Source organism: Macaca thibetana, chromosome 7 (genome assembly GCF_024542745.1).
Source record: "Macaca thibetana thibetana isolate TM-01 chromosome 7, ASM2454274v1, whole genome shotgun sequence".
Taxonomy (NCBI): Eukaryota; Metazoa; Chordata; class Mammalia; order Primates; family Cercopithecidae; genus Macaca; species Macaca thibetana.
In genome coordinates, this window is record NC_065584.1 from 118,954,138 (window position 1) to 118,981,530 (window position 27,393).

Here is a 27,393-nt window from a genome sequence, read left to right on the forward strand (position 1 = left end):
CAACAGTCATCAGCTTTTAAAAATGGAACAGAAAATAAAAGAATTAGGAATAAAGAAAAGCAATCAAATATAAATATAAAACATAAAAAATATAAGTAAAATATAAAGCAAAACTGAAAAAAACGTTAAAACGGAATCTAATTTAAAGTAAGAAAACATTTTACTTACATGGCTATGTGTATAAGAACAATGGCTTATTTTGTTTAAAATAAATATCACAAATTATCCATTCCTTAAAATAACTACCTTTTTAACTTTGAAAAGCCTGAATCATTACATAAATTCAACTGCCTTTCATTTTAAAAGATCAGATTGTGATTTATAGACACTTCACAAAACTAAGAATTATGAAATGATTACCACCTCACTAAAAGGCAAATTTTAGTTTTAAAAACATATTATTTACTAAAAAATACCTCTCTACAAGACAGAATTTACCAACTGACACAAGTGACGATCATCGAGTTTAGAAATGAATTTAATGGGGTTTTAGGAAGGGCCTTCATGCTCAGTTTGGGCAAATTTCAAAAGATAAGCTTCCTGGCCAGTGTACAGTATATAAATGCATCTTTAATCATGAAGGCCAGTTCAGGTTAGAATCCAGAATACGTAAAATATCAAGAAACTAGGATTCGGAGATCCAGTAAGACCAACAAAGGTCTCAGCACTTTCTAAGCATCTGTTCTCAGATACTCTGATGGAGGAATACTTAAGAAAAACAAACCCATGATCACAGAGGGTGTTAGAACTCTTTTGGATTAGTGAGCTGGAGAATGCCATGTAGATAAACATACCCATGCAGAATTACTTGTATTTCCTTTAAATCTGCATCTCTTTAGACATTCTTTGTCTTCTAAAATCTAAATGGAAAAAGGAAGCAAGCAGCAGCTTCCAAAATGTAATTCACCCCTTCTTCATTTCCCTAAATTGTTATATTACAAATCAAAGTATTCTGGGTATCTAAAGTATATATACTTGGCCTAAAAGTCCCAAAGACTTTGGTTGTATCAGTGATTAAAAGAGCACTTTTGAAACACTCATTGCCCAGGTGTGGGGGCTCATGCCTGTAATCCCAGCAATTTGGGAGGCCGAGGTGAGTGGATCACGAGATCAGGAGATCGAGACCATCCTGGCTAACATGGTGAAACCCAGTCTCTACTAAAAATACAAAAAATTAGCCGGGCCTGGTGGCGGGCACCTGTAGTCCCAGTTACTCGGGAGGCTGAGGCAGGAGAATGGTGTGAACCCAGGAGGCAGAGCTTGCAGTGAGCCGAGATCACGCCACTGCACTCCAGCCTGAGTGACAGAGTGAGACTCCGTCTCAAAAAAGGAAAAAAAAAAAATGCTAATTTCAGTGCCTACCCTGAGAATCTGGGGTTTTGTTGTTGCTGTTGTTTTTTGAGATGGAGTCTCACTCTCTCACCAGGCTGGAGTGCCGTGGCAGGATCTCAGCTCACTGCAAGCTCCGCCACCTGGGATAAAGTGATTCTCCTGCCTCAGCCTCCCGAGTAGCTGTGACTACACGCGCCTGCCACCACGCCCAGCTAATTTTTGTATTTTTAGTAGAGACAGAGTTTCACCATGTTGACCAGGATGGTCTCGATCTCTTGACCTCATGATCCACCCACCTCGGCCTCCCAAAGTGCTGGGGAGAATCTGTTTTTAAAAAACTCTCTGAGGTGATTCTGACATGCATCCATGTCTGTAACCATCAGCCCAGTTACTCTCTTTCATTTTACAAACGACAAAGCTGAGCCCCCACCCCTCAAAAAGGGTAAGTAATTTAATCAAAACAAAAAGTGAGTTAGGGTTGTGAAATCCTAAGATGAATTTCTTTTCAGAATGTGGCCTGGTCCTCTTTCCAAAACCCCACCAAAATGACAGTATTTTATTAAAAAGAATAAGTCTGCCTCAGCAGCAGAAAAATAACAGCTACAATGAGAATACCCTGAGTGAACCAAAACCACAGGGACATGCTGGAAGACACAAAGCAGATGGAATCAGACTGCTGGGCTTGACAAAGCCACAAACCCAATCCAAATAATGGAGGGACCACTTTTTTCCAGAACAATCTAACATTCTTTACTGTACTTCTCCCACCTACAGTTGGTAAGGATCACCCTCTGATATAGGAAGCCTGTCTTGATGGCCTCTTACTATGAGTGTGAAAACCAGAGAAAAAAGACAATGTTTTTCATATAACTCAACACAGCAGCAAAATCTTGAAAGAGACACCATCTCTGCCTTTTAACTGAGGAGCTAGAAAGCTCTCCTGCCAGCACCTCCCCATCCTCGTGCCACAGGATGAGCATGAGTCTGCAAACCAGGAGAGGGAGGCCACAGCAGAAAAGAGTGACAATTTTGAAGACACCTGTGATGGTTAATACTGAGTGTCAACTTGATTGGATTGAAGGATGCAAAGTAGTGATCCTGGATGTGTCTGTGAGGTGTTGCCAAAGGAGATTAACATTTGAGTCAGTGGGTTTGGAGAGGCAGACCCACTCTTAATCTGGGTGGGCACCATCTAATCAGCTGCCAGCGAGGCTAGGATGTAAAGCAGTCAGAAAAACATGAAACATCTAGACTGGCTCAGCTTTCCAGCCTACATCTTTCTCCTGTGCTGGATGCTTTCTGCCCTCGAATATCGGGCTTCAAGTTCTTTAGCTTTGAAACTAGGACTGGCTTTCTTGCTTTTCAGATTGCAGATGGCCTATTGTGTGATCTTGTGATTGTGTGAGTTTAATACTCCTTAATATAAATATGTGTGTGTGTATATATATATATACTTTAGTTCTGTCCCTTTAGATAACTCTAATGCAACAGTCATATCAACAACTAATACTGATCAATGGTATATCTCATGTATAAATGAACAGATAACCATGCACCACAGAGAGTTGAAGAAAACTAGCAATCTGAAAGGAAGGTGCCAAGTCAAATAAGCACAAATGACCTGAAGCACTACCAATGAAGGAAATAATCAGAATTTAAAAACCTAATTGGAATCTTCAGCAGTAACTGAGAAGATACTATATCCACAAAACAAAAAACAGGTTACTATGTAAAAGACAATTCTAGTAATAAAAATAAGATACCCTCCCCCTGAATAAATAAAAAACAAAAAACACCTGTAGGAGGGCCAGAGCACAATAGACTTCTCAACAAGGCATTTATGATTAGGAAAATAAAACTGTGACATTCCCTTAGAACAGAGAAAAAAAGGAAATGGAGGGGGAAAAAAGAAAGGGAATAGTTAAGGGACATGGAAGATAAAGAGATCTAACATTCATCCACAGGATGGAAGGGAATAAAAAGAAAGAAAAGAGACAAACGCTGTTGAGCCAAAGAAAAACTTGAGAATATTAAGTGGCTCTGAATGCCCCAAAGGAATACTGAAAGCCAGACACGGTGGCTCATGCCTATAATACCAACACCTCAGGAGGCCAAGGTAGGAAGATCACTTAAGCCCAGGAGTTCGAGGCTAGTTTGGGCAACATGGTAAAAACCCGTATCTTCAAAAAATTTTTTAAAATTAACCATGCATGGTGGTGCGCACCTGTAGTCTCAACTACTCAGGAGACTGAGGTGGGAGGACTGCTTGTGCCCAGAAGGTAAAGACTGCAGTCAGCCGTGATCGCACCACTGCACTGCAACCGGGCAACAGGGCAAGACCCTATCTCGAAAAACAAATACTGAAAAGTAAAACCCCACACATTACAATTACAGAGAAAATCATACTAACTACCAGAAAGAAGTAAGAATCAGATAGGCATCAGACTTTTCATTTGTAACAATAAATATCAGAAGATAAAAGTGTAAAGAACTGGGAAGAGACTCAATTATAAACTTAAAATTCTATATCTAGCTCCATCAAGACAGGAAGCATCTCTGTGTATGTTCGCCTCTGGATTCTCCACACCAATGTGGATATCATTCAGGCCTATACTTGAGGGACAGGGAGCAGGAGACATAGTACAAGAAATAGCAATGAGCAAAGACAACAGTAACACCAACAGTGAAGTCTAAACGATTGCTCACAGGTCACAGGCCATATTCTCTGACCACATTGATGCACTAAAAATAACTCCAAGACCATGTGAAAATGCTTTTTAAAAAGTTATTTTTTCTAGATTATTGGGTAAAAGAAGAAATTGATCCTCATGCCCCAGTCATCCAACTAGTAAGTATGTGCCCCAGAGAAATGCTGGCACAGGGGTACCATGAAATACAGACAAGAATAATCACAGCAGCATTCGCTGTTCCTAACGACACTGGAAACAATACAGATGTCTGCAAATAGTCAAGGGGATAAACAGTATGGTGTATTCAATAATGGAGTAAATACAGCAATGCAAAAGAACTATAGCTACACACAATAGGAACAAATTTCACACATAATGTTGAACACAACAAAGGTATGAAAAATACATAAAATATAATTTTCAAAAGCTCAAAAAATAGGTGACACTAAATTATATTTTTTAAGGATGCACACGAGTGATAACACTAGAGAAAAATAAAGAAAGATGAGTGTACAGAGAACAGCGATCTGGAAGCAGCCAGCAGACGTTTCTGTAGTGCTAGCAATGTGCGTTCTCTTCACCTGGGTGCTGGCTAGGTTCCCAAGTAGTCACTCTAGCTGTGTGTTACACGAAGCTTATGTTTTACATATTTTCAACACATGACATATCTCACAACAAAAAGTTTTAACAGTAAGAGCAATGTGAACAAAAGATGGAATAAAACTACTTAGAAAATACAAACTATTTAGAAAACAGATCTTAAAACTTGTGCAATAAAGTCAAACAGCACCCAAAGAAAATATATACCCTTACGTGTTGGTTTAAAAAGCAATTTAAATTACATTGATCTACTAAACTAGAAAAATCAAAATAAACAAAACAGGGAAATAATTAAGACATAAGCAAAAAGTGAAAAAGAAAACACTGGACGTAAAAAATAAAACGAAAGGAGGATTCTTTCAAAAGACTAAGATAATAAAACAGTCAAGCCTCTGATAAGTAATTAAGATAAAGAAAACTTCTGAAGTGAAAAGGGCATATAGACACATGTGAATATGATACAAAAAATGAAAACTTAATACATCTTTACAACAGCCTAGAAGTATGGATGAAGCAATCCTTTTTTTTTTTTTTTTTTTTTTTTTTTTTTTTAAGACTCTACAGTTACTAAAACTAACTGAAAAAGTGGGAAATCTGGAGACCAACACATATAGAAGAAGAAAAACGGCAGTCAAAGACTCATCCTCCAAACTGGATATTTATTTAAACCAGGGTTTCTCAGCCTCAGTGATATGTATATACTGGGCAGGCAATTCTTTGTGGAGGGTTCTCTTATGTGTTGCAGGACGTTTAGTAACATCCCCTCTACCCAAGAAATACCAATAGCACCTCCCATCATGACCAGTTATGACAACCACAAATGTCTCCAGATTATTTCCAAATGTCCCATGGGGGGCAAAAATCTCCTCCAGTTGAAAATTACTGTGTAAACTAGAGCTACATCCCAGATCTTAGAAAAAAGACGTAAAGCCTCCCAAGTCAGCCCTGCACACCCTCGGCACTGAAATGAAATAAGAGCTGTGAAGGAAACAAACAAAACTATAATCTTATTTAATATAAAAGTAAAAACACAAAAATAAAATACTACCATATCCATTCTAACAGCATTTATTATAGGAATACAAGGATGATTCAAAATTAGGAAAATTTCATCAAGTAATTCACAAATTATATTTCTGCAGAGAATTGAAGGCACAATCATGAAAAACAAAGTAGCTCTACATGCATTAAGTCCATGATCTATTCAGTGAAAAACACAGGCTGCAGATGTCTTACAGAGGGAAAACTGAACACTGAACACATATTTCTCCCATCTGCTTTTTTTCCTGAGGCTCCATGGGAATTACGGTGAAGAATGAACATTGTATAAACACACACAACTACAAAAAAAAGGAATGGGGTTACCAATAGAAGAGAATTCACCTCCAATAGACAACGACGGTAAACGAGAAATGGTTAATTAATGAAGCAAAGCAAACAAAGGTGGAGGTTAGGGGGACACCGAGAACAAGGAGGCTAATTTGTCCCACAGTACCCTGGAGAGGCACTAGACTCAGGCACCAGGTACCCTCGAGAGTGGGACTGACAGGCAAGACTGTAAACAGATTAACCAAAAGCCTACATACAGAACACATTTTCCAGGCCCTGAAACGCATTGTTCTCCCCCATCTCCTTAAGCAGAACTCAAGCAAATATGTATCTACCTCAGGCAAGAGAATGGAGATTTCATCCCCAGAGGAATGGAGTAGTTCCTGCCATCATTTATGATGGCACAAGGAGGTAAGATAGAGGGGTGCTGGCCAGGACAGCCGGGGGTGCGCAGGCGGGCAGTATTAATGTGGGAAAACAATCATTCAGTTTCATTCAATGAGTAGTTTGCATGCAAATGTGTGTGGCGGAGTATGTAGTGTGTGCGTGAGATACACTGTGTGTGGTGTGTATGTGGTAAATGTGTAGTATGGTGTGGGTGTGTGGTGTGTGTGTATGTATGGTTGCGGGGCATCCTGTAGGGTGTGGTGAGTGTGTGGAGTGTATTGTGCATGGTGTGTGGTATGTGGTGTGGTGTGACATGAATGTGATGTGTGTGTGTAGAGTGTGATGTGTGGTGGGTGTGGAGTGTAATGTAGTATGGAAGGGTTGAGTGTCTATGTATGTTTTGTGTGCATGGTGTAGTGTTTGTGGTGTGTGATATGTATGGGGTGTGCATAATGTGTGTGGTGTGTATGGGGTGTGTGAGATGGGCATGGTGTGTGTGTGGTGCATGTATGTATGCATATACATGCACACCTGTGCACTGCAGGTGACAGGCAGGCCGGCAGCCCGGGACACACAGCAGCGGTGACCAGCTCAGCCAAGGCAGGGCTCGGGGCGGGAGTGGCCAGGCCCCTGGCAGCTCAGGGCCCTGGATGAGAGTCCAGGAGGAGAGAACAAGCTGTGTCCCCATCTCCACCCAAGTTCATCACTAACATGAACATATAATCAGCACTGAAACTATTCCACTTCCGATTAGAATCAGAAACACTTCCAGATGGGCTCAGCACAGCCAAGGGAGGACTGTCCTACAAGGCCACGGTGTAGGGGTGGGTGAAGGAATCATGGCAGCAACTACCTTTTGTCTTTTTAAATGTGAAACATTTCTGAATGGCTTAAGCAACACCTATCTAATTTAAAAGCTCTATTGAGATGAAGAAAGCAAAATAATACATGTTCAGCTCCAGAGACATGTAAATGTGATTGGGGGACAGAAGGAAGTGCATTAATTCCCTCCACCACCCCTGAAGAGCAGCGGCGGGTCTGAGCATCTTATCTCCACCAAGCAGGCCAGCAGGCAAGCCAGCTGCCCCCTCCTCCTGTGTGAACCACAGGCACCATCCCCCAAAGCAGGCAAATGACTATCTTATTTGTTCAGGGGAAGCAAAACGGTCCAGGGTTGGTAGCCAAGTTTTCTTCCCAACAAGACCTAACTGCTGTCATCTTTCTCTGGGACCCAGCCTCCCTGAATAGAGTGAGAGGCGGCCAGCAGAACCCAAACTGTTCTGCCCACAGGCTCCTCCCTACAGAGTACAGCTCAGTGCAACACAGCCCCCAAATCCAAGACACAGAATCCATGAAGACAAAACCTTCTGCTCCAGAAGGTACTTACGAGAAGTCAAAATTCAAATCACATCTTCTTATGGTTCTTTTTTTCTAACATAATCAATTATTTCTTACTGCAAAACCTAGAAGATGTTTACCATTTATAACCGGAAATAGTTCCTCAGAAAATAACCACAAAATGTAAATTATTCAGTGACCCATCTTTCTGGAAAAGAACAACCCCGTATGAAATTGAGGTACTGCCCCAAAAATCAAGACGACAGGCCCTGAAACTCTAACTATCTGAGTTTTTAAAATAGCTTCTTATCAAGCCCATTTAATAGAAACTATGTCAAGCAGATACACTATTAGAACTGATATGAAAATAAAATTTCAAACTGACACAGCTGTATCAAAAAAAAAAAAAAAAAAAGAGAGAGAGAGAGAAATCGCTTCATTGCCTTTTAGGATTTCCAAAGATGATGTTAAACCCAGCCATGGTTCTGATCTCCAGGAAAGCAATTGCTGTGGTACAAAAGGACAAGGGTTAAAAGGGAACGGTGGGAGCTCTCTTTCCCAACTAACCCAGGCGGTGTGACGCAGAGGCTTTCAGCACAGCCCAGGGTGCCAGGGATTGAAAACTCCTTCACCAACCCCTCCATGGGTGGGAAATACTCGGATCTTCATTCCTGTGACACAAGACCTTGCAGGTTGCTGAAAAATGCTCGTCCCATCTGACTGAGGCAGCATTTTCATTTATTGCACACCATTAAGGTTTTTTTGTTTTTGTTTTTCTGTGTGTCTGTTTTTTTGTTTTTTGTTTTTTTTGAGATGGAGTCTCACTCTGTCACCCAGCCTGGAGTGCAGTGGCGCAATCTTGGCTCACTGCAACCTCTGCCTCCCAGGTTCAAGCAATTCTCCTGCCTCAGCCTCCCGAGTAGCTGGGATTACAGGTGTGTGCCACCACGCCTGGTTAATTTTTGTATTTTTTTTAGTAAAGACAGAGTTTCACCATGTTGGCCAGGCTAGTTTTGAACTCCTGACCTCAAGTGATCCACCCACTTTGGCCTCCCAAAGTGCTGGGATGACATGCACGAGCCACCATGCCCAGCCACCATTAAGATTTTGGCAGGAATAATTGTGCTAGATACCATTATCCCACCAATCACCAAGCACTTTTCAATTCCTGCCCCTGGTGCTGTTGGATACCTTACAGCAAGCTGCCGTCCCTGCCCACACATCTGAGGACAAAAACCTCCAACTCTGCCTTGCCAGGAGAACTGACCAGTGTGTCTGACAGATGGTGAGTCTTTGGCTGTACATGGCCCTCAAAATAATGAGAAAATTCTTTCACTCAGACCAAAGTAAGCAAATGCTGAAAGACCTTATAATGAAACATCACATTCCCCAGTCTGGACTTCCCCACTCCGCTGGCCATCCTTGTCAGTTCTGATTTTAATTCTACTGGTGGTTATTTTCCACCTCTCTAAATAATTTTTAAACTCTCTTTCTGGGTATATCAACTTCGGATAATATTTACTGGCAGCGGCCGGGCGCGGTGGCTCAAGCCTGTAATCCCAGCACTTTGGGAGGCCGAGACGGGCGGATCACGAGGTCGGGAGATCGAGACCATCCTGGCTAACATGGTGAAACCCCGTCTCTACTAAAAAATACAAAAAACTAGCCGGGCAAGGTGGCGGGCGCCTGTAGTCCCAGCTACTGGGGAGGCTGAGGCAGGAGAATGGCGTAAACCCGGGAGGCGGAGCTTGCAGTGAGCTGAGATCCGGCCACTGCACTCCAGCCTGGGCGGCAGAGCGAGACACCGTCTCAAAAAAAAAAAAAAAAAAAAAAAAAAAATTTACTGGCATCCCATTATGAGAGGTGAGCTTTTCAAGCCACGACCTCCCAGGCTCTGGTGCAAGTGACCAGAGGATCGCACCAGCTACTGCAGTCACGCAGAGGGGCTTTCCATTCTTAGCAAGAGCACTGGGATAAAAGAGAGCCTTCCAGGAGCTGCCACCTAACTCTGGGAATACAGAAGCATCCTTTAGAAGCCCTGTGGTCACACAGCCTTCAGGATGGACACAGGCTCTTTCTTAACTTTATAAAGCCCCGGACAGACTGGCACTAATGTGACATGTTGCTGCCGCACTTTGAGGGTAGGAACTGGTTCCTGCTCCAGTTCGCATCCTCTGTGCCCAGCACCAGGCCCGTCTGCTCAATGCAGGATGAGGAGGTAGCTTCGGCCTGTCCACCCAACCCTCGCAGAGGGTGGAGCGACAGAGAGCATGAGTGGCCAAGATGAAGCCCTTGCTGGCTTCTTTGACTCTTTCTACTATGAGATGTTCTCCATGTCCGAGGGATGAATGGTAAACAAAACGTAGTCTACCCATACAGTGGGGACAGTAGTCAGCCCTAAGAAGGAAGGAAGTTCTGACGCACGCAACAACACAGGTGGGCCTTGAGGATGTCACGCAAAGTGAAAGAAGCCAGTTGGAAAAAGACAAATGATTGTATGATTCCACTCAGATGTGTCACCTGGAGTCATCAAATTCAGAGATGGAAAGTAGAATGGTGGCTGCCGGGGGCTAGGGGAGGTGCAAGGGGGAGTTAGTGGACACAGAGTTTCAGATTGCAAGATGAAGAAAGTTCCGGACATGGATGGTGGTGATGGTTGCACAACACTGTGAGTATATTTAATGCCACAGAATCATACACCTAGAAGTATTTGAGATGGTAAATTTCCTGTTATGTGTATTTACCACAATTTTTAGACACTAAGAAAATTAAGGTATCCTTGATGTCAGATGCCAGGAGAGTGGTGTCAGGCATCTCACCAGCCGATTCTCCCAGAATTTTACCTCCATTGGGTAACCACGAGCTTGGGGTATCCCAAAGAGAAGCCTCAGTGTAAAATCAACCTCAGTGGAGTGGTTCCATCAGGGAGTGACAGGGGCGTGACTTACTACTGGAGGACAAGGCAGGAGTCAGGGAAGACAGCCCACAGCTGCTCTGAACTGTAAGGAGCACACAGAACCTCTTATCCAGACCCAGAGGGCTGCCCTGTTGACAGCACAAGCAGCTCAGGGCCAGTGGCTGAGGAAAACCCCAGGGTCCAGCCAGGTCACGGGCACAGGCCTGCACTCACAGGGCACTGCGGTGAGGATGGAGGTGTCACTGCAAATGCACAAGAGGATATTTTCACTAACAGTAAATTTTTAAACAGATTTTAGAAGTGAAAGGGTTCCCCCTGCATATGTCAAGAACCTGAGTTTCTTTCTGAAACTTGGGTGGGCCCCTTTAGAGTTGGTTCAAATAGAAAACACACCATCAGCGGTCACTCCCCTGGGGAAAGGCAGACTTTATGGCTGCAAGGGCCGCCCGAGCACTCCTGGTTTTCAGCATCAGACAGAATGGCTCAGGTGCCCATTCATTTTATGAGTCAGCCCAGGGAAAGTCCCCACAGATTCAGAGTCATATCTGTGATGGGTCGCAAGCTCTACCCTTCCCAAGCATTGATCTTGAGATTGATCAATTCTGAGCATTGATGTCTGTGAAATCAAATCACTTAGGTGCAGAGACACCACAATGACCATCCCACCCGGGCCTCCTGCCTGATTCCTTCCACATTCTGGTCAACATTCCCGGCCAACAGGGGAGCCCACAGACAGCTGCTCTGCCTGGGTCCTGCCAAAAGCCAACAGCAAAACAACAAAAACCACATGGACCCTCGAGGTTGGACTGGGGCACCCCCTTTGCCTCCACTTCCTTGGGCTGTGGCCAGCCTGTCTGACAGTCACCCTGGGAGATAAGCCAGGGTCCGCCCAGGCCACCATGGGGGCAGAGACGTCAAGCAGGCTTTGGCTACTAATTTTCTATTAAACGAGAGGAAAATTGGCTATTGTGAGAAGAGTCACATGAAGGCACCTAAAAGTTGTCACAGTCCATTCATTTGAAATAAAACCCATCCCATTAGGAACACTGTCATTGCAGCCCGTTTCCAGCACTCTGCTCTGTATAAAAGGCTGACTGTGGCAAGATAAGGCTTTAAAGTTAAAAATCAAAGAGCCATTCCTCAGTGATACCCAGGAAATGAGGCACACAGGGGCAGCTGTTAAACCCACCCACACGGAGTTGCCCCACACCTACACTAATCATCCTAAAAGTTACCGTACAGATTGCTCACTTTCAAGCAATACACAATGATACAAGTAAGTCCTCAATAAGGCTGCATGGGTTGAGGCACTGGACTTCTAATAATGCCATCTCTCAGCTCAGGGGTCCATGACAAAGCTAACCCCACTGAGATGAAAAGCCACCGACTCCTTTTTCATCACTTGCAACACAAATTTCAGAACCCATCCCAAACCGGAAGGAAGGATGCAACTGAAACTGAACTCATGCCCAGCTAACCCGGGAAATACACCCTCCTCAGACAATGGAGACCGACCAACTCCCAGGTGTCAGATGTCACACACCCTCTTCTCCCACCCAGGGCTGGGGACCCTCAGGAAAGTCAGGTGTCCCTGAGAAACACCCAGCAACATGCAGAACCACAGGGACAGGGGAGGCAAGGTTCCAGACAAATGCACTCAGCAGACAGTTAAAGATTTCAGAGCTGGAGAGAGCTTAGGACACCCCAATCCTCTGACTGCAGACAGCAGGTGGACACCACTGAGCTGGTGACAGCCCCAAAAGAGGTCAGCTTGACTGCAACGAGGGGACCCCGTCTTGATTATCTGTCCAGTGCTCTGTGACCTCACCCCACCCTGCCTCCTGTAGCGGTGTTCTATCTACGTGAAATTAACCTGAGCTATAAAAAATATTCATGGTTCATTTGCAAACAGGCAGCTCTGAGCAGCACATTCAGAGGTTGCCAACTTTGGGAGGCAGAAGAGTTCGAGATCAGCCTGGGCAACATGGTGAAACCTCATCTCTAGGAAAAATTTAAAAGTCAGCTGGATATGCAGGTGTGTGCCCGTGATCCCAGCTACTCTGGAGGCTGAGGTGGGAGGATCACTTGAGCCCAAATGGTCAAGGCTGCAGTGAGCCAAGATCACACATCTGCACTCCAGTCTGAGCAACACAGTGAGATCCTGTCTCGAAAAGAAAAGAGGTTGCCAAATTAATCCGGTACACACTTCTTTAATCCTGTAGTAAATTTTCTCTTTATAGCCAATTCCCAAAGTCAAGTATATTGACTCATAAAAATACCTTCTGGGAAGCATGTGACTGATTTCCAGCGGAGAGGCCCTGCCACTGGATGGTGAAGTTCATAGGCCCTGGAGTCAGAAGGCGGTTGGAATCTCCCCTCTGCCATGCCTACTACTTGGCCTTGTGCACACTTGCGCTCGTGTGCTCTTTCTCTCTCTTTCATGTCAATTCTGCAGGCATTCTACAGGCCTCCCATGTCCCAGGAGCCAGCTCTGTCCACAGTGCTCTTCCTGCTCCTGCTCCTGGCCAACCCTCCCCCCAGCTCCTGGCCAACCCTCCCACCAGAGTTGTCTAGGAGCCACACCCGTGACAGCTGCCATCAGCTCCGTATAATACAGACAGATGCTAGAGCACATGGCTCACTTATTATACCAAAAGACTGAGAAACAGAAACTGTGTTTTATTTGCACAATGCATACACTTGCTTCCAGAAGACCTGAGAAGTCCATCATCCCTAAATACATGCGGTTACTCAATTAGTGGCTTTTCTATTTTTGAAACAATGGATTTTTCCATGACAGCTGATAATCAAACCAACTGCGGAAAACCATAAACAATACTTGTTTATTAAATTAACAACGCATACAACAGTTCAGAGGAATTCATATTTAGAGATGCCTTGCTGGAGAATCAATTCCAGGAATGCAAAACCAACCAAATGAAAAAAAAATTTTTTTATATATATATCTGAGACACACACACATACTCATGTGTCACTTAACGACAGGGATGTATTCTGAGAAATTTATCATTAGGCAATTTCATCATTGTGCAAACATCATAGACCGTACGTTATACAAACCTACTACTACACACCTAGGCTATAGGGTACAGCTGCAAACCTAGGCAGCATGTTACTGTGCTCAATGTGTGTATCTAAATATAGCAAAGGCACAAAATAAAAATATGCTATAAAAGATAAAACACAGTACCCCTGTCTGGGGCACTTTCCATGAATGGAGCTTGCAGGACGGGAAGTTGCTCAGGTGAGTCAGTCTGTACACTAGCATAGACTTTATAAACATTGCACACTTAGGCTACATTTAAAAAAAAAATAAAGTAACTGCACTACAACTTTACGACAATGTCACTAGGCAATAGGAATTTTTCAGCTCCATGATAATCTTATGGGACCTCTGTCATATATGCTATCATTAACCAAAACATTGTCATGTGACACATGACTGTACATATATATCTCAATTGAAAATGCTACATGTCAAGCGTTCTCCGACTCACTATTTACTGATAAGAGTTTGCTCAGAACTGTCTTTGCCTGAGAATTTCAGAACCAAGCGTCTCTCTGTACAGTTGATTCCAGGGACAAGAAGTGCTAAGAATCCACGTTGGCTTCAAGTGCAAAACGGAAAACACCTTAGTGTCCCACCAACCATGTCAGCCATCTTCCTGGAGGGCAAGCTCCCAGACCCTCTGCCCATCCCTGTGAAGGGCCCACGTCATCTGTGGCATTTCCATGACTCTCCGATGCCAGACATGAGTCTCTCGGCATGTGTTGAAAATTAGCACCTTTACGTGCCCACCAGTGGTCATAAGTCCTAGTCATGCCCACCCCATGAAAAACAAATCTGATACAAAATGGGCCCCAGCAGGAGACAGGGAGAAAACATGGGCCTCACACTGTCTCCAGCTCAGGCTCAAAGGCCAGCACTGCCCCGTCACAGCAGAGTGCTCTTTGGCAACCCACAGCTCAGCCACCTGTCCCCAGCCTCCTCGTTTCGAAGTTAAAACAAGACCCGCCTTCCAGATTTGATGGGAAATTATTTAAAATGACAAACAAAGAGGGGTGGAACTCAACACACAGAACTGCCGGATGACGTGTGTTTCATTCCAGGGGTTTCGCCATCAAAACCATCTTCAGATGTTGGAGTGCTTCCGTTTCCAGAAAACTAGAGACGAAAATATTTTCACAGTCACTCAACGCAGGAATCTCAACCACATATTTTTTCTCTTAATTTTGATCCTTGAAATACAAAACGAGAGATGCAGCACCTTACGTTAAAACAGCCCTTCAGAGTTTAGGACATGCCTCCTCTGCATTCTCTCATTAGGCCGTAGCTGTAGCTCACAAACCTGACCCTTAAAACTCCCAGGACCATAAGAGAAGCCACACCATGGAGCCCTTGTTGTCATAAAATATCTCTCAACAGTTCAATATCGCATCTCGTCTGTGCCTCCAAACAGCCACAGGCAAGAGGCCTCATGCGTGTATTGCAGATACTGAGACTCTCAAGCCAGATGACTCGTCCTGGGCCCCAGGGATTAGTGGCAGGGCCAGGCTGGAACTGAGCTCTTGTTATTCCAAATCCCATCCTCTTTTCCGACCTCCCAGTCCCTTTCTCATCAAACCAAAGCATCTCCTCCAACCAGGCCAGACACAGGCAGGAGACAGTCAGACAGGAGGAGGCTTCTGGAAGGGAAAGCAGAGTGGCTGAGAGCCCTGGGACAGAGTCTGACATGAGATACAAGACAAGTTTGGAAAGAACCAGATGGAGCGGGAAGGGAATCTGGGCATGGGGGTGGCTCCTTCCAAAGTGCATCCACATCCGAGGTGACTGGACTCCCCGGACTGGGAAACCCAGATCCTGTCCCTCTGCGTAGTGGCCACACCTCTGGGAGGGGAGAAACCCTTGCCTCACCTCACTGGAGGGACCCTGACCCAGAGGCCTAAGAAAAAGCCACCTGCCGGCTCCTGGCACCTGCCAACCTGCACCTTAAGAAAACTTGTCTCACTTCAACCTGCAAAGCTCTCAGGTCATTATTTCTAAAACCACTGTCCTTTCTCAAAGAGGAAGGAAAATTGAAACAAACAAACAAAAACAGAAAGAGGCACAGAAGGTTGAAGAGGCCAGAGGCAGTTTAGCCCAAAAACAAAGTGCCAGACGCAAGATGCCAAGTTTGGGGTGCTTCATCTACCGCATGCCCGTTTAGGAGCTGACTAAACTCAACCCCAGATTTACGTCTGGTGCCTGCCAGGTCGTATCTGAAGAGATCTGAAAAAATAAGCCTTCCTTCTGCCAGTAAATACTAACTTAAGACTAGCATGCCCCTCTAAGGCTCTGCTCTCCACTGGGGTACCGCAGGACAGGCCTCTCTGCGGGCGTTCTCCGCACCCTTCCTCCGCGTCGGCCCGGGAAAAGGAAGTTCGCCCCTCGCCTGGGCATACCGAGGCCCGCCACCCGGCCCATGGAGCCCTGCTTGGGGACTGGGGGTCTCGATGTTCTCCTTCACCATCTGCGGCCAGATCTCCCTCCAGCAACCTTGCCAGGCAGTGCCTGGTGTGGAGAAGAGGCCCTGCCGAGGGGCAGGTCCGCGCTGTGCCCCCAACCCAGAGCCTGCAGCCCAGGGGCAACAAGGTGTGGGGTTTTTAATTGAGAAGTTTTTCCCTCTGGGCCTTATTATACAGGGTAAGGGAAAGGGCGAAGATCCGGGCTCGGGTTCTCTGGGGGCAGCGAACCCAGAGGCGACCCCAAACTCAGTAGTTGCCGCCCGGCACGAGGATTTGATGCCGGCGCCAAGCGGGGCCGCCGGACGCACCAGCGGCCCGGCCAGCTCGGCGAGACCCGAGCGGGCGGCCCGGCCAGACAGCGCCACTTGCCCGCGCCGGGTGGCCCCTCGCCGCGGTGAGCTCCTCCTGGGATGCGAAAGCCACCACCGGGTGCTCGCCGCCCCCGCCCGCCCGCCCGAGTCCGGGGAGGCAGCGCTCGGGAGCTCCTGGCCGGCAGCTTCCGCGACGCCCCCCAAGCGTCCGGGTCCCCGCGGCGCCGCGGGCGAGACAGGCAGCCCAGGTTCCCCAGCTTACCTGGCCAGGGCGCGTGGCTGCCCCGGTGCGCCGCCGTCCCAGCCCCGCCGCCGCCAGCTCCATCAGCGAGGCAGAGCTCCTTGAGAGCCCGCGTCTAGCCGCACACCGCGACTGCTAAGGAGCCCCGAAGCTGAATGGCGACGGGGGCTTACCGCAAGCAGAGTACGGAAAGCACTCAGGGCCGCCTCTACCCGGTGCACGCGCACTGACCTGCGGCTGCCGAGCCCGCGCCCCGGTGCCCGCCGCTTTGCCTCACCCGCTCTTGGATCACTGGGGCCGGAAAACGCTTCCCGGCGACACCGCGCGCGGGGAAGAGAGGAAAGAAAAAGATGCGTCCGTGCCGGGCGTTCGCGAGGCCCTGCACCCCCTTGCTCCGGCGATGGGACATCTGCAGGGCGGGCGGGTGCACCCAGGACCCGGGTCCAGCCGGGAGGATCTCCGGGACCAGGGCTGGAACCCAGACGCTTGTAGGCTCAGCGCCCCGAACATCCCTGGCCCTGGGGACCACACAGATGGTCCGAGGCACGTCCCGGCCCTGCTGGCTGGGGAGCTGCAGGGGTCTAGTCCCACGGGTAAAGTCGGTGAACGCGAGGCTCCGCGCTCTGCTCGCTGGGCCCCGCGCAGCTGTAAGCTGGGACCTTAGAGCGAGGAACCCTCGGGGAGCGCGGCCTCCGAAAGCCCCATCCGGCAGGGGAGGCTCCCTGCTGCCTCCCCACCGCAGCACCCTTAGGCGCCTGCTGGACTCTTAAGTCTTCCCTGCCGGTCCCCAGTAACCACCCTAGCATCCGATTTCTGATACCCTGTGCTGCTTTAGCCCCCAGTCCCAGGGTCTCACTCCAGCCCTTTCTCTCCTTGCTGTCCTGAATGGAGAGGACCCTGACCTTCGCGGGGCCCTGCTGAGCACACACTCCCAGACACTCACACACATCCCCAGGGGAGCCAGTCTTCCGCCCCCACAGCTCGCGAAATCCCCTGGAGGCCCTCGAAGGTCGTGCTGAAGACTCCAGTGTCACCTTCAGCCCTCTGGCCCTTTCATTGAGACCCAGGCAGATGTGATAAGCCGGGGGAGACGCACAGGGCGCCCCGTCTGTGCAGAGCGGGACCTCAGCTGCCTCCCTCCCCCAAATCCTGGTGATTTGCCCTCGTTTTCTTTTCTCCTTGTGGCTGGACTAGGCGAAGCTGTGGCCTGGGAAGTTCTGAAGACGGCGGGGAGGGGCGGGGGGCACAGAAGGACAGGAAGCCTGGGGGTGAGGAGAGCCTATCTTCCTGCTGCCCTGAGGGCCCGAGCTGAGACCCTGAGGAGAACGGGCTGGGGGAAGCCAAATCCTGAGCTACACTAGGGTTAGATACAGTGTGGACTTGGCCTCTGCACACCCTGAGCCTGAGTTAGGACAGCAGCTGTGAAATGAATGGGATTCAAGATGGGGTCTGATAAATCACATTTATATCCTCTCCTTCCATTCAACTAATGGATCAGTGTTTTTAAAAGTCTAAGCCACACAGCAAAGATGGCAGAAGGAAGTCGTTAGCAGATGGACAGTATTTAGAGACCTGTGGGGTAGATTAGAGGGCGCAAGCCCAGAAAATATGCAGAGGGTCTGGAGCGCAGTGGGGTTGAGCCATCCGCCTGTGAAAACCTCAGGGAGTCTCCAAGCTCCAGTGCAGGTATCACAGAGGGCAAAGTGGAAATGGGGCTGGAACAGGCAGAATAAGTAAACGAAGATCCAGTATGGACAATTAATGCCCCTTCCCCCAAATCATGGATGCAGTCAGGCACTTACCCCGAAGAAAAAAATCAGAGATTCTCTCCAAAGAGAGCTGTGTACACTGCCTGGTGAGAGTGGGTTCTGCTAGTGTAGTTGTCAGTCCTCGGGAGGAAGCCCTCCTTATCGTGGCGTTTAGAGGTCCACTATTGTAATGACTAGTTACCACTCTAAGCTCTCCCCACATGCACATAACCGCCATCAGCCTGTCTACTCCTTTAGATACGAAAGGAGAGGATGCCAGGTAGCCCCATATATTTTAGAAAAGCTTCCGAAGTGAGGGAGAAAGAGCCAAAGAAGTCCTCAGAGAACATTCAAAGAATAAAAGAGTAAAAAGAAAGAAAGAAAATGTGTATCCTCAGGAAAGCTCAAGAAAATACCGTAATACATCTTTAAAGACACACACAGGATGTTTAAAAAAAAAAAAAAAAAAGAACAGAGAAACAATTATCTTTTTACAGATCATGGTAAATATATAAAATGTAGCATTTCAACCATTTTTAAATGTGCAGTTCAGGGCTGTATTAGTCCGTTTTCATGCTGCTATAAAGATATTATCCGACACTAGGTAATTTACAAAGGAAAGAGGTTTAATTGACTCACAGCTCCACATGGCTGGGAAGGCCTCAGGAAACTTACAATCATGGTGGAAGGAGAAGCAAGGACCTTCATGTGGTGGCAGGAGAATGTATGTGTCAGTGCAAGAAAAACTACCAGTTATAAAACTATCAGATTCTGTGAGAATTCACTCACTATTAGGAAAACAGCATGGGGGAAACCACCCCCATAATTCAATCACTTCCCACCAGGTCTCTCCCTAGTCACCTGGGGATTAGAATTCAAGATGAGATTTGGGTGGGAACACAAAGCGTCACCATATCAGTAGCATTAAGGATATTCGCTCATTGTTCTAAAACTATATCAACCCTTCCCAGAACTCCTTTTAATCTTGCAAAATGGAAACTCTGTACCCACCAAGCAATAACTCCCCATCCTCTGCTGCCCCCTGCCCCCACCCTGGCAACCACCAGTCTAGTTTCTGTTTCCATGAATTTGACTACTCAGGCTGGTCTTGAACTCTAGGGCTGAAACAAACCACCTGCCTCAGCCTCCCAAAGTGCTGGGACTACAGGCATGAGCCACCGCGCCTGGCCCTATTTCTTTACTTGGTCATTGTCTCCCCATCTCACACCCCTAACACTCATAAAATGAAGGAGAATAAGGATTTTGTTGTGCTCACTACTATATCCCTAGGACTTTGACTAGAACAGTGACTGGGACATAGTAGGTGCTCAGTTAGTGTCTGTGAACAAAGTAGTGAAGATGCTTACCCTTCACCCTCATGAAGCTTCTGTCTGGAGCCTTCCTGCTGGACTGTGTGCAGTGGCTGGCTGTGCACCGCATCAGCCCAGAGCAGAGGTTATAATAGAGGTTCCCAGGCATCTCCTTCAGATGCATGAAGTAGAATTTCTGGGGGAGATTCCTGGGAATTTTTATTTGGGGGCCACTGCTTTAGATGGCCAAGAGTTGGTTCAGCTTAGGGCCTAGCAGAAAGGCATTTTCCCCCCTTTCAAAATCTCGTGGCTGACTGTGCTCTCAATAGGATATTAATAGCATCATCCAATAGCTTCATCCTAGCAGGCAGGAAGCACTTAAGAACTTTTAGTTGGAAGAAAGATAAAATGAAATCTGTACTTAGTTATCACAATTTTCTTTTTTCTTTTTTTCAAGACGCCAAGGGCAAGTAATGACAACTTTCTTGATGCAGCAGAGGAATCCCTGGTCTGGGAACCAAGATGACTGGGTTTGCACCCCAGTTGTTGCTGCTTCCTAAGGAGGGCAGTCTCTGAGCCCCACATTCCTTATCTATAAAAAGGGACTAATACTACTTGACAATGGAGTTGTTTCATTTATTTATTCATTCAATTATTTATTCATTCCTTCAAACATTTATTATCTTCTGCATTCTAGGACTGAGCCAAGGCCCAGGTGATATAGAAATAAATAAGAGGCCAGGCATGGTGGCTCATACATGTAATCCCAGCACTTTGAGAGGCCCAGGTGGGTGGATCACTTGAGGTCAGGAGTTGGGGACCTGCCTGGCCAGAGATCACAGGTTTTAAGGGTAATTTGGTGGGTAGCGGGTCAGTGAATCAGGAGTGCAGATTAGTTGGCTCGAGGATGAAATCATAGGGAGTTGAGGGCCACAGAATTCGTTGGCAGGTCCAGGTGGGGCCATCCAGTTGTTAGAAATGCAAAAACATGGAGAGACATCTCATCACGGGGTTTTAGTAGAAACCTTGTCTCTGCTAAAACTATAAAAATTAGCTGGTTGTGGTGGCACATGCCTGTAGTCCCAGCTACTCGGAAGGTGAAGTCAGGAGAATCGCTTGAACCCGGAGGGGGAGGTTCTACTGAGCCAAGATTGTGCCACTGCACCCCAGCCTGGGCAACAAAGCAAGACTCCATCTCAAAAAAAAAAAAAAAAAGAAAGAAAGAAAAAGAAAGAAAGAAGGAAGGAAGGAAGGAAAGAAAGAAAGAGAGAAAAGAAAAGAAATAAACAAGAGACAGTCATTGTGAGGAATAATGATATATGTGTCCCCAGGGCCAGAAGTGCCCCACTTGTTCCTGCTTGTAGCTGTGCTCTCAGTGAAGTCCCAGAGCAACACAAGAAAAAGGACCTGCTTTGGCAGCGTTTTGTGGGACTTGAATTAAATCATGACGCATCTAGCATTACAGGAACAGGCAAGGGACATCCCAAGCCAGCTCAAAGGAGTTAACGTTCTTCAAAACTTATATAGAGTAAGTTCACTTTCTATGCTACCGATCTTTATTTACTCATCCATACAACAAATATTTATTGGATATTCACTACTATTCCCATTGGGTGTTGTGCAACTGTGAAGGAGGTTGCCGTTGGCAGTAAAAGAATCATTGGATAAGCAACAAGTTTGAGGCTGGGCGCAGTGGCTCATGCCTGTCATCCCAGCACTTGTGAGGCCAAGGCAGGTGGATCACTTGAAGTAAGGAGTTCCTGATCAGCCTGGCCAACATGGTGAAACCCTGTCTCTACTAAAAATACAAAAATTAGCCAGACGTGGTGGCACATGCCTGTCATTACAGCTACTCTGGAGGCTGAGGCAAGAGAATCACCTGAACCTGGGAGGCAGAGGTAAGAGTGAGCCGAGGTCACACCACTGCACTCCAGCCTGGGTGACAGAGTAAGACTCTGTCTCAAAAAAAAAAAAAAAAAAAAAAAAAAAAAAAAAAAAGGAAAAGAAAAAAAAAACCAGATTTGAGGGAAGATTGTGAGTTTCATTCTAGAGAAGCTGAGTTTAAGGCCTGTGAGAGGTACATGCCTGGAACTTAGGGCAGATGCCTGTTCTCCAATGTACAGAAAATATGGTAAGCCATGCATGCAGGTGCACTAGGTAGAGTGTGTACAATAAGAGGATCCAGAGCCCAGTGGGCATGGTGGCTCACGCCTGTAATCCCAGCACTTTGGGAGGCTGAGGCAGGCGGATCACTGAGGTCGGGATTTTGAGACCAGCCTGACCAATATGGAGAAACCTGGTCTTTACTAAAAATACAAAATTAGCTGGGTGTGGTGGTGCATGCCTGTAATCCCGCTACTTGGGAGGCTGAGGCAGGAGAATCACTTGAACCCAGGAAGGCGGAGGTTGCAGTGAGCCAAGATCACCCCATCGCACTCCAGCCTGGACGAGAGCAAAACTCCATCTCAGATAATAATAATAATGATAATAATAATAATAAACAGAGGGCCCAGGGCCTTCGTTTGCCTTTCACTGCAGGATCCCCTAACTCTCACCATCATAACAACCCATGCCCTATATTGGAAAGTTAGAGGTATAATCAAGGGAGTTGTCAAGTGATCCTCCCACCTCACCCTCCCAAATAGCTGGGACCACAGGTGCATGCCACCACACCCAGCTAGTTTTTTTTCTTTCTTTTTTTTTTTTTTTTTTCTGTAGAGACAGAGGTCTTACTGTGTTGCCTAGGCTGGTCTGAAACTCTCAGGCTCAAACGATCCACCTGCCTCAGCCTCCCAAAGTGTTTGGGTTACAGGTAAGAGCCACCACACCCGGCAACTAAAGCAAATTCTAAAAAGAAGAACAAAGAAGACTGATTTCAGAACATACTTAAAGCTACAGAATGTACTTAAAGCATACTTTGCTCCTGGTGAAAAGATGGACACACTGATCAATTGATCAGCATAGTCTATAAATCGTCCCACATATGCATGGTCAGTTGATTTTTGACAAAAGTGCTAAAGTGATTCAATTGGAACAGGAAAGTCTTTTCAACAATTGTGCTGCACCACCTGGATATCCAGTGGAAAAAAAAGCTATTACACACTTAATGGACTATATACAGTGTAAACATAACTATTTATTTTATTACTTTTTTTTTTTTTAAAGACAGGGTCTTCTTGTCCTCTAGGTGAAGTGCAGTAGCACAATCATGGCTCACTGCAGCCCTGAACTCCTGGGCTCAAGCCATTCTTCCATCTCAGCCTCCCAAGTAGCTCAGACTACAAGTGTGCACCACCACACTTGACTAATTATTTTTTATTTTTCGTAGAGATAAGGTTAAACATAAATTTTAGATGCACCAAGAAACAAAAAATGTTGTGTGACTCACTTTATTGTGATGATATATTAGATTTATTGTGGTGCTCTGGGACTAAATCTGCAATATCTTCATGAGATGCCCGTACAGAAACTCTCAAGTCTCCACCAAAAAACTGTTAGAACTAATAAACAAATTAAATGGCATTGCATGATAGAAAATCAATATACAAAAATCAGTTGTGTTTATATATACTAGTAATAAACTATCTGAAAAAGACATTAAGAAAAAAATCCCATGTACAATAGTATCAAAAAAAGAAAAACTTAGGAGTAAATTTAACTAAGGAGGTGAAGGATCTGAACATTGAAAACTAGAAAACGACTGGGCATGGAGGCTCAAGCCTGTAATCCCAGCACTTTGGGAAGCTGAGGCAGGTGGATCACAAGGTCAGGAGTTCAAGACCAGCCTCGGCAACATGGTGAAACCCCGTCTCTACTAAAAATACAAAAATTAGCTGGGTTTGTTGGCACATGTCTATAATCCCAGCTACTTGGGAGCTGAGTCAGGAGAATCGCTTGAACCCAGGAGGTGGAGGTTGCAGTGAGCTGAGATGGCACCATTGCACTCCAGCCTGGGTGACAGAGCAAGACTCTGTCTCAAAAAAGAAAAAAGAAAAAGAAAAGAAAAGAGAACTAGAAAACGTTGATGAAAGAAATTGAAGAAGACAAAATAAATGGAAATACCTGCTGTCCTCATGTATTGCAAAAATCATTACTATAAACGTGTCCATATCCCCCAAGTGGACCATAGATTTAATTCCAATGACATTTTGACAGAAATAATAATACAGTACTAGAATTTGTATTCACAAAAACCCTGAATAGCCAAAGCAATCTTGAGCAGATAGAACAAAGATGGTGCATCACAATTCCTTTAAAATTATATTGCAAAGCTACAGTAAACAAAACAGTATGATACCGGCATAAAACTAGACACATAGATCAATAGAACAGAATAGAAAGGCTAGAAACAAAGTACACATATAGTATTCAGTAAGCTAATATATCTGTATAGTAAACTAGTCTTCAAGAAAAGCACCAAGAATACCCATCGAGAAAATATAATTTTTTTAAATAAATGGTTTTGGGAAAACTAGATTTCCATATGTAAAAATGAATTTGGAAACTTATCTTGTACCATACACTAAAAATCAACTTAAATGGATTAAAGACTTAAATATAAGATCTGAAACCATAAAACTTTTTATTTTTATTTTTACATTTGTTTTTGGAGAGAGGTCTGGCTCTGTCACCCAGACTGGAGTGCAGTGGTGTGATCACAGCTCACTATAGCTACAACTTCCTGGGTTCAAGCATTCCTCCTGCCTCAGCCTCCTGGGTAGCTGAGACTAAAGGCAAGCACCATCACGTTTGGCTAATTTTTTTTAATTTTTTTTTATAGAGATGGGGGTCTTACTATGTTGCCCAGGCTAGTCTCAAACTCCTAGACTCAAATTATCCTCCTGTTTCAGCTCCTAAAGTTCTAGCATTACAGGTGTAAGCCACCATGGCCAGCCATAAACCTTTTAGAAAACATAGAGAAAAAATTCCTTGGAATTGGTCTTGGCAATTATTTTTGGAATATGATCCCAAAAGTACAAGCAACAAAGCAAAAGTGAAGAGGCAAGACTGTATCAAATGATAACATTTCTGCACAGCAAGGAAACAATCAATAAAGTGAAAAGACAGTCTATAGAATGGGAGAAAATATTTGCAAACTTTATATGTGATAGATGGTTAATATCCAAAATCTATAAGGAACTCATACAACTTGATAGTCAAAAGCAAGCAAGCAAAACCCCCAAATAACCTAATTTTAAAATGGACAAAGGACCTGAATAGACATTTTTCTGAAGAAGACATACAAATGGCCAACAGTATATGAAAAGGTGCTCAGCATCACCAATCATCAAGGAAATACAAATCAAAATCATGAGATATGACCTCACACTTGTTAGGAGGGTTATTACGGAAAAGTCAAAGATAGTACATTGGCAAGGATGTGGAGAGAAGGGCGCACTTGCACACTGTTGGTGGCAATGTAAGTTGGTAGAACTATTATGGAAAATAGTATGGAGCTCCCTCAAAAGGTTAAATAAAACTACTGTATGATCCCACAATTCCACTTCTGGGTATACAACCAAAGGAAATAAAATGATTGCCTCAAAGAGATACCTGCACCTCCATGCTCACATCAGTATTATTCATAACAGCCAAGATAGTGAAAGAACCTAAGTGTCTGTTCACTGATGAATAAAGAAAATGTGTTATGCATGTATGTTTTTATGATATAGCTATTTAATAGGATATAATTTGGTCATTGAAAAACATGGAATGACCCTGAAGAACATTATGTTAAGTGATAAGCCAGACACAGAACGACAAATACTGCAGTATTTCACTTATATGTGGAATTTAAAATAGTCAAAATTACAGAATCAGAGAGTAGAAGGGTAGTAACCAGGGGTTGATGGGGACACGAGAAGTGAGAACATGCTGGTTAAAGGATACAAACGTTCAGTTATAAGGTCGGTAAGTTCTGGAGAACTAATACACAGCATAGGGAAAATGACAATAATGATATATTGTACATTTGAAATTTGCTACAACAGTAAAATTAAATATTCTCACCATACACACAAAAATACTTAACTATGTGAGGTAATGGATATATTAATTAGTTTCATTGTGGTAAGCATTTCACAATATATAAGTGCATCCAAATATCACTATGTACACCTTCAATATACAGTGTTTATTTGTCAGTTATACCTCAGTAAAGGTGCACAAATGAGGGAGAAAGCAAAGAGGGCCTAATTAGCCAATATTGTCTTATTTTTCTGTCTCTGGATCCACTTTTACCTGGAGTCAGCTCTACTATCAACTTTCTTAGTTTTGATATGATCCAGTCTGACCTCTTGGAAAAAAAAATTCTGTTTAACATATCTAACATCTGCGAGGCATTGTTACTTTACACTTCATGAGACTTGTGTCTTTGGTAATTAGACACATGAGCATATGTGCACCTGTGTGCGCACACGCATGCACACCCATACACACACACGCACACACACATACCACTAACAATGAGGCCATCAGGAAAATTTATTTGGCAATAATAATTTTGATATTTAATTCATAACACATCTTCAGCTTTCCTTTAAAACTCCGATTTTATAAAACAAGATGTTTTCACACCTAAAAGAAATTAAACACAGTTTAAAAGTACTTTTTTAAAAAAGCTATGATTTATTACATAATTAATATGTGCCAAAATCTATGCTAAGTGCCTTTCATTTTCAAACTTCACACTAACTGTTCAAATTCAGATAATAGTGAAGCAAACTAGAACACGATAAAATTAAATAACCTGCCCAGGGCCACCCAGCTAGTAAATGCCAGATATCAGTATACACTCCACAATATTAAAATAATTAAAACCAAGATAGTCACTCAGTAAAACTTTAATACTTTACTCACTAATTATCAACTGTTGCAAAGTCGCTTTTGCATTTCCCGAAGATGGGAAAAATAACTTAGCTTGTTTTGGTTTATCTGTATCATTATTCACATATATTCTTCAATATATATATGAATTTACATAAACATAATCATATTTTGAGCTTATGATATAAGGAGAGCTTTCTATTCTATGCTACACTGTGCAATTCTATCACATTTTCAGTGTGTCTGAACATTTAATTCCAAGAAGGTAAAACAATTGACATGATATGTAGAATTCCACACAGACAAAATTGGCCGTGAAGCCTCTTAAAAGGAAAAAGACATTTTTTATGCTTATTACTGAATTCCTGATGCCTACTTTAATCAAGAAGAGTTGAATACTTTAGATAAACATTATTTATATTTTGCATTTCAAGAAAAGTCATGTTCCTACTTGATGTTACCACTAACTTGTATATTTATTTTGATTATTGATCATTCCAGTTTCTCCTTATTATGTATGCAAATATTCTTATCGTAACAGCCTACAGTGCTGATATGACTTCTTCTTTGGGGTTTAGGGAAGACAGTAAATGTATCCCTCATGGTTATTCAACATAGCTGACAAGGCCTTACTCAAAGAATGACAGCTTACTCCCGAAGAGATGTATCCCATTTGTCTTTATGATTCCCATCTGCAGTAACGAGGATTTGAAATAGCAGATGGCAACTTTACAAGTTCAGTATGTGAAAAAGGCCTTGCCCCTCAGAAACTTCATTTCAGCACAGTCGTATTTCTTGTAATAGCAAACAGAGCCAGTACAATTTTCACTGAACGGTAG

At 44.6% G+C, this 27,393-nt stretch overlaps 1 protein-coding gene across 4 annotated transcripts in view; it reads right to left on the reverse strand.

The window, feature by feature from the left end:
* LOC126958866 (ubiquitin-conjugating enzyme E2 Q2-like) overlaps positions 1-17,009 on the reverse strand; it is a 43,082-nt gene extending 26,073 nt beyond the window's left edge. For 3 of the 4 annotated variants that reach the window (XR_007727320.1, XM_050797585.1, XM_050797584.1), the window contains exon 1: positions 16,693-17,009. The gene's annotated coding sequence lies outside the window, so the exon portion shown is untranslated. The remainder of the gene's footprint in view (positions 1-16,692) is intronic. The other variant, XR_007727321.1, reaches the window with a different exon arrangement.
* Positions 17,010-27,393: the final 10,384 nt, after the last annotated feature.